This window comes from Helianthus annuus, chromosome 7 (genome assembly GCF_002127325.2).
Source record: "Helianthus annuus cultivar XRQ/B chromosome 7, HanXRQr2.0-SUNRISE, whole genome shotgun sequence".
Lineage (NCBI taxonomy): Eukaryota > Viridiplantae > Streptophyta > Magnoliopsida > Asterales > Asteraceae > Helianthus > Helianthus annuus.
The window spans coordinates 139,242,257-139,251,696 of record NC_035439.2 but is presented as its reverse complement, the minus strand read 5'-3'; the positions used below and the strand labels follow the sequence as shown (position 1 = coordinate 139,251,696).

Below are 9,440 nucleotides of genomic sequence, written 5' to 3'. Positions count from 1 at the left end.
TGGTAAGTATTAGAGTTCATGTTGTTGTAGTTCCTACCACCTCCTCCTTGACCTTGACCTTGAACTGCATGGACTTCTTCGTATTGCCCTTCCAACATCCCTTGGCAATTTTCAGCCGCATGACCTATTTCATTACACAAAGCACAAACATCATAAATTTGGTTAGTGGATTGAGCATTACCATCATCTATGGCGTGCACTTGAGGTCGGGTAGTGGTCGGTCGGGCTCTTCTTGAGGCTTGAGCTTTCCTCTTTGATGTAGTTGCCATGCTTTCCAAGAACTCCCAATCATCGTTCTCATAGTTTGTTCCAAAAGTCCCACCGGTGATAGACATCAAATCACGTGCATCTTCGGCACTCAACCCCTCGTGAAAGGCATTCATCAACTCCCACAATTCAATTCCATGGTAAGGGCAATTTTTAATCATCATATTGAAACGCTCGAATGCCTCATGAAACATCTCACCATGTTGTTGTTGGAAGCTTCTCAACCCCTTCCTTGCATCGTTGGTCTTTTGGGCGGTGTAAAACTCATCCAAGAAAGTTTGTTGCATCTCCCCCCATGTATATATGGATGCCGAAGGTAACGTGTAGAACCATTTTTTCGCCTTCTCTTCCAATGAAAATTGGAACAAAACCAATTTAATATCGTCGGCTGAAAACCCTTGACTCCAAAGAGTGTTACAAATCGAGTCATAAGCCTCTAAATGAAAATAAGGCTCCTCCGTTGCCAACCCCTTGTACTTTGGTAAACTTTGCAAAGAGTTGGTTCTTACTTCAAATGTTCGCCCTTGATCATTATGAGGAATGACTACCGGTGAAGGGTTTTGCGTGATTACCGGCCGAAAATGTGCTTCAATGCCCCTCACATTTTCTCTAAGGTGTCTCCTTGGTACACCATACCTACCTCTTGGAATAATAGGACCATTTGGCCTTGGTACTTGCCCTTGTGGTGCGATTGGTTGTTGAAACTGTTGTTGTCGCATCGGTGGGAGTTGAGGTGGTCTTTGAAATTGTTGTTGTACATGTTGTGGCCGGACTTGTTGCAATGGAATAGGTGGTTGCATTGGTGGCCCTTGTGGTCTTGGCCGAATGTGTTGTGGTATAAGTTGTTGTTGTGGCATTCCACCAACACTTGCCATCCCTTGAGATTGACTTTGCACATACCCAAACTCCCCTTGATCACCATAACATCCATAAGCGTACCCATCATCATCATACCCCTCAAAATCTTCAAATCCCTCATCATAACCATCTCCTTGAATTCCCGAAGTTTGCCCAAATGGGATGGTTGAATACTGAAAACCCGATTGTTGTGGTCTAAAGGATGAAGTAGTATGCACAATAGTTGAATTTGGTGCAATTGTGAAGGTGTTCTTGAGTGATCTAAACATGAAGACTTTGTTTTTGATTCCAATGGACAAAGGTTCGATTGTGATGATGGTTCATAACACTATGAGCGGCTAGGTTTTCTTGGTGATCATCTCGGATGTAAGGTTTTATTTGTGACAATTATGTTTGTTCTTTACTTTCTGGAATATTAGACTGTGCATGTGTTGTTAGTTTATTATGGTGTTTGATTGGTTGTTTGTAAATTGTTGATGTATGTTTGATCATAGTTCTAAACCATACGTTCTTGGTGCCGTTGGCAATCGAGATATCATGGGAGGGATTAGGGTTGGATATGTGTTGATTGGTCATCGGGTAACAACCTCGCTTTCTAGGAATCCGAGTACTTAGTTCCCTTTCATCACAAACAATTGATCTTACATGAGCCATGTCTATGTGGTTCTTTCCAGTTGAACATGAACGTTAGTTGTCCCTTAAAACCTGAAACTCGGGATGATCACTATCCTCTTATCTTGTTACAAAACTTAACCTTGATTTGTAATCTAATTTAGTTTAATTTAGTTAATTAAAACCAATCAACCCAAACATTGAAATTTATTTTTCTTTCAATTTAGTTTACTTTAGTGAAGTTAGACATACATCGAGATATCACATATTCCACAAACTCCCTGTGTTCGATACCCACTTACCGCTAGCTAATTAGTTGTAATTGGATTAAATTTGATTGTGACCGCGACATCACGTCAAATTTTGTGGTTTAACAAGAATTCATACACAAGTTATATTAACACAAAAACACACACGCATTGAGTGGTTTAGCATTATGTGCTAATATTTCTTGTCACCGAGAGATTTTTGTGAGGGGTGTGTCTTGTGGTGTGATAAAAAGTTAGTAAAAGGACGATATATTTTAGTTTGGTTTACACGTTGATCGCTTGTGTTGTTGAAATAATTTTCGAACGGGTTGCTTGGGACAAGCAACGGGTAAGTGTGGGGATGTGACGGGTGGTCCGTTGGACAACCCTTAAATGGTTTAAAAAGATTAAAATTCCATGCTTTACTTGGTTATTTGCTTGAACTTAGTAACTACGAGTGTTCGTGTGTTTTACAGGTAAATCGCTTAATTCGGTTAAATTGGAACCGAGGCTACGATAGATATAAAAAGGCAGCGAGTACATGTGAAGAAGCAGGCATCACATCATGTGGTTTTAGGGTTTTGACAACATAATCATCATCCTAAAATCAACATATCATCATCTCGTGAGTTGGGGTCTTGGAGTTGGTGAGAAAATACAAGACATCATGTGGGCTTGACTTTCATGAAAGATATATCAACATCATCAGCAACATCACATCAATATCATCAATTACATGGGGAGTAGATTTGGAAAGCATTCAAAGGAATAATACTAGTATTACTTTCAGAAAGTCACGTGGACTTTCAAGGCTACACATGGACTCCTCTTTGGGCCGAATAGAAGATAGACACGCATATGAGAGATGGGCCGCACATGGGTTTGGCCGGTTTAGGAAGGTTTGTATTTCTTTGATGGCACATGGTCAGCAAACAAACATCATCATCACATCATCTAAGCCGACATATGCACATGGGCGACAGACCATCTAGGGGGGCTTCGAAACTTGTGAGCTGACTTTGGCATCCATATTGTCAGGTGCACATGAGGCTTTGTTCACAAGACTCTTGGTTGATTGGGCCAACAATACAAGTTGTGGACTAGGTGACATGTATGTTATGGGCAGCTGACTTGTGGAGTTGTTGGATTGGGCCGCGAAGCAACAACATCAAGGATTGGGTTCTGTGGACGGTAAGAAAAGACAACAATGATCATCATCATTTGACTTCTTGGGGCGGCACAAGTGACATTGAGGCACAAAGCAAAACCATCAGGCGGTCGCCGTAAATTACGGTTCCAACGTAATTTACGGTGGACCTGATTTTGGCCTTGGTACTTGCCCTTGTGGTGCGATTGGTTGTTGAAACTGTTGTTGTCGCATCGGTGGGCGTTGAGGTGGTCTTTGAAATTGTTGTTGTACATGTTGTGGCCGGACTTCTTGCAATGGAATAGGTGGTTGCATTGGTGGCCCTTGTGGTCTTGGCCGAATGTGTTGTGGTATAAGTTGTTGTTGTGGCATTCCACCAACACTTGCCATCCCTTGAGATTGACTTTGCACATACCCAAACTCCCCTTGATCACCATAACATCCATAAGCGTACCCATCATCATCATACCCCTCAAAATCTTCAAATCCCTCATCATAACCATCTCCTTGAATTCCCGAAGTTTGCCCAAATGGGATGGTTGAATACTGAAAACCCGATTGTTGTGGTCTAAAGGATGAAGTAGTATGCACAATAGTTGAATTTGGTGCAATTGTGAAGGTGTTCTTGAGTGATCTAAACATGAAGACTTTGTTTTTGATTCCAATGGACAAAGGTTCGATTGTGATGATGGTTTGTAACACTATGAGCGGCTAGGTTTGCTTGGTGATCATCTCGGATGTAAGGTTTTATTTGTGACAATTATGTTTGTTCTTTACTTTCTGGAATATTAGACTGTGCATGTGTTGTTAGTTTATTATGGTGTTTGATTGGTTGTGTGTAAATTGTTGATGTATGTTTGATCATAGTTCTAAACCATACGTTCTTGGTGCCGTTGGCAATCGAGATATCATGGGAGGGATTAGGGTTGGATATGTGTTGATTGGTCATCGGGTAACAACCTCGCGTTCTAGGAATCCGAGTACTTAGTTCCCTTTCATCACAAACAATTGATCTTACATGAGCCATGTCTATGTGGTTCTTTCCAGTTGAACATGAACGTTAGTTGTCCCTTAAAACCTGAAACTCGGGATGATCACTATCCTCTTATCTTGTTACAAAACTTAACCTTGATTTGTAATCTAATTTAGTTTAATTTAGTTAATTAAAACCAATCAACCCAAACATTGAAATTTATTTTTCTTTCAATTTAGTTTACTTTAGTGAAGTTAGACATACATCGAGATAGCACATATTCCACAAACTCCCTGTGTTCGATACCCACTTACCGCTAGCTAATTAGTTGTAATTGGATTTAATTTGATGGCCCTGAAACATAGAAAAATAAAAACAGCAAGATCAATATAAAATCCCGGGTTGCCTCCCGAGCAGCGCTAAGTTTCAAGTCTTCAGCCAGACCACGCCACTCCCATTTATGGTGGCTCAAAGAATCGGTTCCTGCCATCTCCAACACTTCCTTGTGCCATTGAGCAAAATGCATCCATCTTGTTTTGACTCGGTGGGTAATCCAATACACTCTCGCTCGCACCAATATGTGTTTCTTCACGGTCCGGTGGGTGCTTTTTTCTCATTCGTGGTAACACATTTTTCATACAATCACTAGACTCATCACCCTTCCTCTCAATGGACTCATAACTAATCCCTCTAGTTTGAACATCAAAATACAACCTACGGTTCTTTTCGGTCATGGTAATAATCTCGTCTCTACAATTAATTTGAGCATTTGCTGCGTATAGAAACGGTCGACCTAAAATTACCCTTTGTTGTGATGCCATATTGGTAGAAGCATAGTCCAAAACTAGGAAATCCACCGGGTATTCAAATTCTCCCAACTGAATCTTAACATTCCTAACCATTCCCCGTGGACGCCTCCAACTTCCATCCGCTAAGCTCACCATGGTGTCTATACCTTCGAGTGGACCAAAGTCGTACATATCGTATAAATCGCTTGGTAGCACACTCACACTTGCCCCGTAGTCCAACAATGCGTGAGGGATTTTTAATTTTCCCACACGGATAGGCACGATTGGCACTCCATACTCTTTATCATTCTCGACTTCGGCATCTTTTTCCAAACCTGCATTCACTTGACACGAAGAAGTTAGACATTTTTCATTAAATTCGGTACTAGGAACGGTGCTTACCACATTGATGTTAATGCTTTTTATGTTCTTGGGATTTGGCACCGTATCACTCGGTAGCTGGCCTTTTGCTTTCTTTAAAATCGCCACGTCACTCGCAAGTTGACCCATTTGAGTGGTCAACGATTGGATGCTTTTGTCACGAACCTCGTCCTTTTGCATCCGAACCTCATCACGTTGATTCATTCGTTGCATTTCACTTTGCATCGCCTTCAACATCTCCATCATCTCATTTCCACCCGAAGAGCTTTGACCCGTTTGATATTGCCTTTGAAATCCTTGGTTTCCTTGGAAATTCGGGTTAGCTTGATTTGAACGGTTCCCATAGCGAAAATTTGGGTGGTTCCTCAACCCGGGGTGGTAAGTATTAGAGTTCATGTTGTTGTAGTTCCTACCACCTCCTCCTTGACCTTGACCTTGAACTGCATGGACTTCTTCGTATTGCCCTTCCAACATCCCTTGGCAATTTTAAGCCGCATGACCTATTTCATTACACAAAGCACTAGCATCATAAATTTGGTTAGTGGTTTGAGCATTACCATCATCTATGGCGTGCACTTGAGGTCGGGTAGTGGTCGGTCGGGCTCTTCTTGAGGCTTGAGCTTTCCTCTTTGATGTAGTTGCCATGCTTTCCAAGAACTCCCAATCATCGTTCTCATAGTTTGTTCCAAAAGTCCCATCGGTGATAGACATCAAATCACGTGCATCTTCGGCACTCAACCCCTCGTGAAAGGCATTCATCAACTCCCACAATTCAATTCCATGGTAAGGGCAATTTTTAATCATCATATTGAAACGCTCGAATGCCTCATGAAACATCTCACCATGTTGTTGTTGGAAGCTTCTCAACCCCTTCCTTGCATCGTTGGTCTTTTGGGCGGTGTAAAACTCATCCAAGAAAGTTTGTTGCATCTCCCCCCATGTATATATGGATGCCGAAGGTAACGTGTAGAACCATTTTTTCGCCTTCTCTTCCAATGAAAATTGGAACAAAACCAATTTAATATCGTCGGCTGAAAACCCTTGACTCCAAAGAGTGTTGCAAATCGAGTCATAAGCCTCTAAATGAAAATAAGGCTCCTCCGTTGCCAACCCCTTGTACTTTGGTAAACTTTGCAAAGAGTTGGTTCTTACTTCAAATGTTCGCCCTTGATCATTATGAGGAATGACTACCGGTGAAGGGTTTTGCGTGATTACCGGCCGAAAATGTGCTTCAATGCCCCTCACATTTTCTCTAAGGTGTCTCCTTGGTACACCATACCTACCTCTTGGAATAATAGGACCATTTGGCCTTGGTACTTGCCCTTGTGGTGCGATTGGTTGTTGAAACTGTTGTTGTCGCATCGGTGGGCGTTGAGGTGGTCTTTGAAATTGTTGTTGTACATGTTGTGGCCGGACTTGTTGCAATGGAATAGGTGGTTGCATTGGTGGCCCTTGTGGTCTTGGCCGAATGTGTTGTGGTATAAGTTGTTGTTGTGGCATTCCACCAACACTTGCCATCCCTTGAGATTGACTTTGCACATACCCAAACTCCCCTTGATCACCATAACCTCCATAAGCGTACCCATCATCATCATACCCCTCAAAATCTTCAAATCCCTCATCATAACCATCTCCTTGAATTCCCGAAGTTTGCCCAAATGGGATGGTTGAATACTGAAAACCCGATTGTTGTGGTCTAAAGGATGAAGTAGTATGCACAATAGTTGAATTTGGTGCAATTGTGAAGGTGTTCTTGAGTGATCTAAACATGAAGACTTTGTTTTTGATTCCAATGGACAAATGTTCGATTGTGATGATGGTTCATAACACTATGAGCGACTAGGTTTGCTTGGTGATCATCTCGGATGTAAGGTTTTATTTGTGACAATTATGTTTGTTCTTTACTTTCTGGAATATTAGACTGTGCATGTGTTGTTAGTTTATTATGGTGTTTGATTGGTTGTTTGTAAATTGTTGATGTATGTTTGATCATAGTTCTAAACCATACGTTCTTGGTGCCGTTGGCAATCGAGATATCATGGGAGGGATTAGGGTTGGATATGTGTTGATTGGTCATCGGGTAACAACCTCGCGTTCTAGGAATCCGAGTACTTAGTTCCCTTTCATCACAAACAATTGATCTTACATGAGCCATGTCTATGTGGTTCTTTCCAGTTGAACATGAACGTTAGTTGTCCCTTAAAACCTGAAACTCGGGATGATCACTATCCTCTTATCTTGTTACAAAACTTAACCTTGATTTGTAATCTAATTTAGTTTAATTTAGTTAATTAAAACCAATCAACCCAAACATTGAAATTTATTTTTCTTTCAATTTAGTTTACTTTAGTGAAGTTAGACATACATCGAGATATCACATATTCCACAAACTCCCTGTGTTCGATACCCACTTACCGCTAGCTAATTAGTTGTAATTGGATTAAATTTGATTGTGACCGCGACATCACGTCAAATTTTGTGGTTTAACAAGAATTCATACACAAGTTCTATTAACACAAAAACACACACGCATTGAGTGGTTTAGCATTATGTGCTAATATTTCTTGTCACCGAGAGATTTTTGTGAGGGGTGTGTCTTGTGGTGTGATAAAAAGTTAGTAAAAGGACGATATATTTTAGTTTGGTTTACACGTTGATCGCTTGTGTTGTTGAAATAATTTTCGAACGGGTTGCTTGGGACAAGCAACGGGTAAGTGTGGGGATGTGACGGGTGGTCCGTTGGACAACCCTTAAATGGTTTAAAAAGATTAAAATTCCATGCTTTACTTGGTTATTTGCTTGAACTTAGTAACTACGAGTGTTCGTGTGTTTTACAGGTAAATCGCTTAATTCGGTTAAATTGGAACCGAGGCTACGATAGATATAAAAAGGCAGCGAGTACATGTGAAGAAGCAGGCATCACATCATGTGGTTTTAGGGTTTTGACAACATAATCATCATCCTAAAATCAACATATCATCATCTCGTGAGTTGGGGTCTTGGAGTTGGTGAGAAAATACAAGACATCATGTGGGCTTGACTTTCATGAAAGATATATCAACATCATCAGCAACATCACATCAATATCATCAATTACATGGGGAGTAGATTTGGAAAGCATTCAAAGGAATAATACTAGTATTACTTTCAGAAAGTCACGTGGACTTTCAAGGCTACACATGGACTCCTCTTTGGGCCGAATAGAAGATAGACACGCATATGAGAGATGGGCCGCACATGGGTTTGGCCGGTTTAGGAAGGTTTGTATTTCTTTGATGGCACATGGTCAGCAAACAAACATCATCATCACATCATCTAAGCCGACATATGCACATGGGCGACAGACCATCTAGGGGGGCTTCGAAACTTGTGAGCTGACTTTGGCATCCATATTGTCAGGTGCACATGAGGCTTTGTTCACAAGACTCTTGGTTGATTGGGCCAACAATACAAGTTGTGGACTAGGTGACATGTATGTTATGGGCGGCTGACTTGTGGAGTTGTTGGATTGGGCCGCGAAGCAACAACATCAAGGATTGGGTTCTGTGGACGGTAAGAAAAGACAACAATGATCATCATCATTTGACTTCTTGGGGCGGCACAAGTGACATTAAGGCACAAAGCAAAACCATCAGGCGGTCGCCGTAAATTACGGTTCCAACGTAATTTACGGTGGACCTGATTTTGGCAAAGTTCCCACCGTAAATCAAACAATACACACCGTAACACATTTAAGTCCACCGTAAATTATGGTGGAGCCGTAATTTACGGTGGTGTCTGCGTGAAAAAATGTAACTGCCCTCTTAAATCAGTTTGATGGTGTCTTTTCATCATTCCTCATCATTGGACGGTTTTGGAACTCACTAGGGGCGAATTTGGCTGTGCTTGCTTGGTTTTGAACAATTCTTAACACTCGGTTTGTGTTTATGATTCCTATGAACATTAGATTTGTTGGTATGATGATTCACCAAACTATGTCCGGCTAAACTCTTCGGTGATCATCTTAGGTGAAGGTTTCTTTTGAACTTTTGTGTGTTTATTTCTGAATTTCTAGAATGATAACTTGCATTGCTTGAATATCATGGTGTATGTTTGATTGCTTGTAACTTGTTAATCGATATTGCAATTTCTAGTCTTAATCGTACGTTCTTGGTGCCGTTGGCAAT

At 41.2% G+C, this 9,440-nt stretch overlaps 2 non-coding genes across 2 annotated transcripts; both read left to right on the top strand.

Annotated features, from left to right (window-relative positions):
• The first annotated feature begins 399 nt into the window (after positions 1-399).
• On the top strand, positions 400-505 carry LOC118480752. The gene has a single exon (XR_004863729.1). It is a non-coding gene; the product is annotated as a small nucleolar RNA R71 (small nucleolar RNA).
• Positions 506-6,049: 5,544 nt separating this feature from the next.
• LOC118480751 lies at positions 6,050-6,155 on the top strand. Its single transcript, XR_004863728.1, has one exon. It is a non-coding gene; the product is annotated as a small nucleolar RNA R71 (small nucleolar RNA).
• The last annotated feature ends 3,285 nt before the right edge of the window (positions 6,156-9,440 follow it).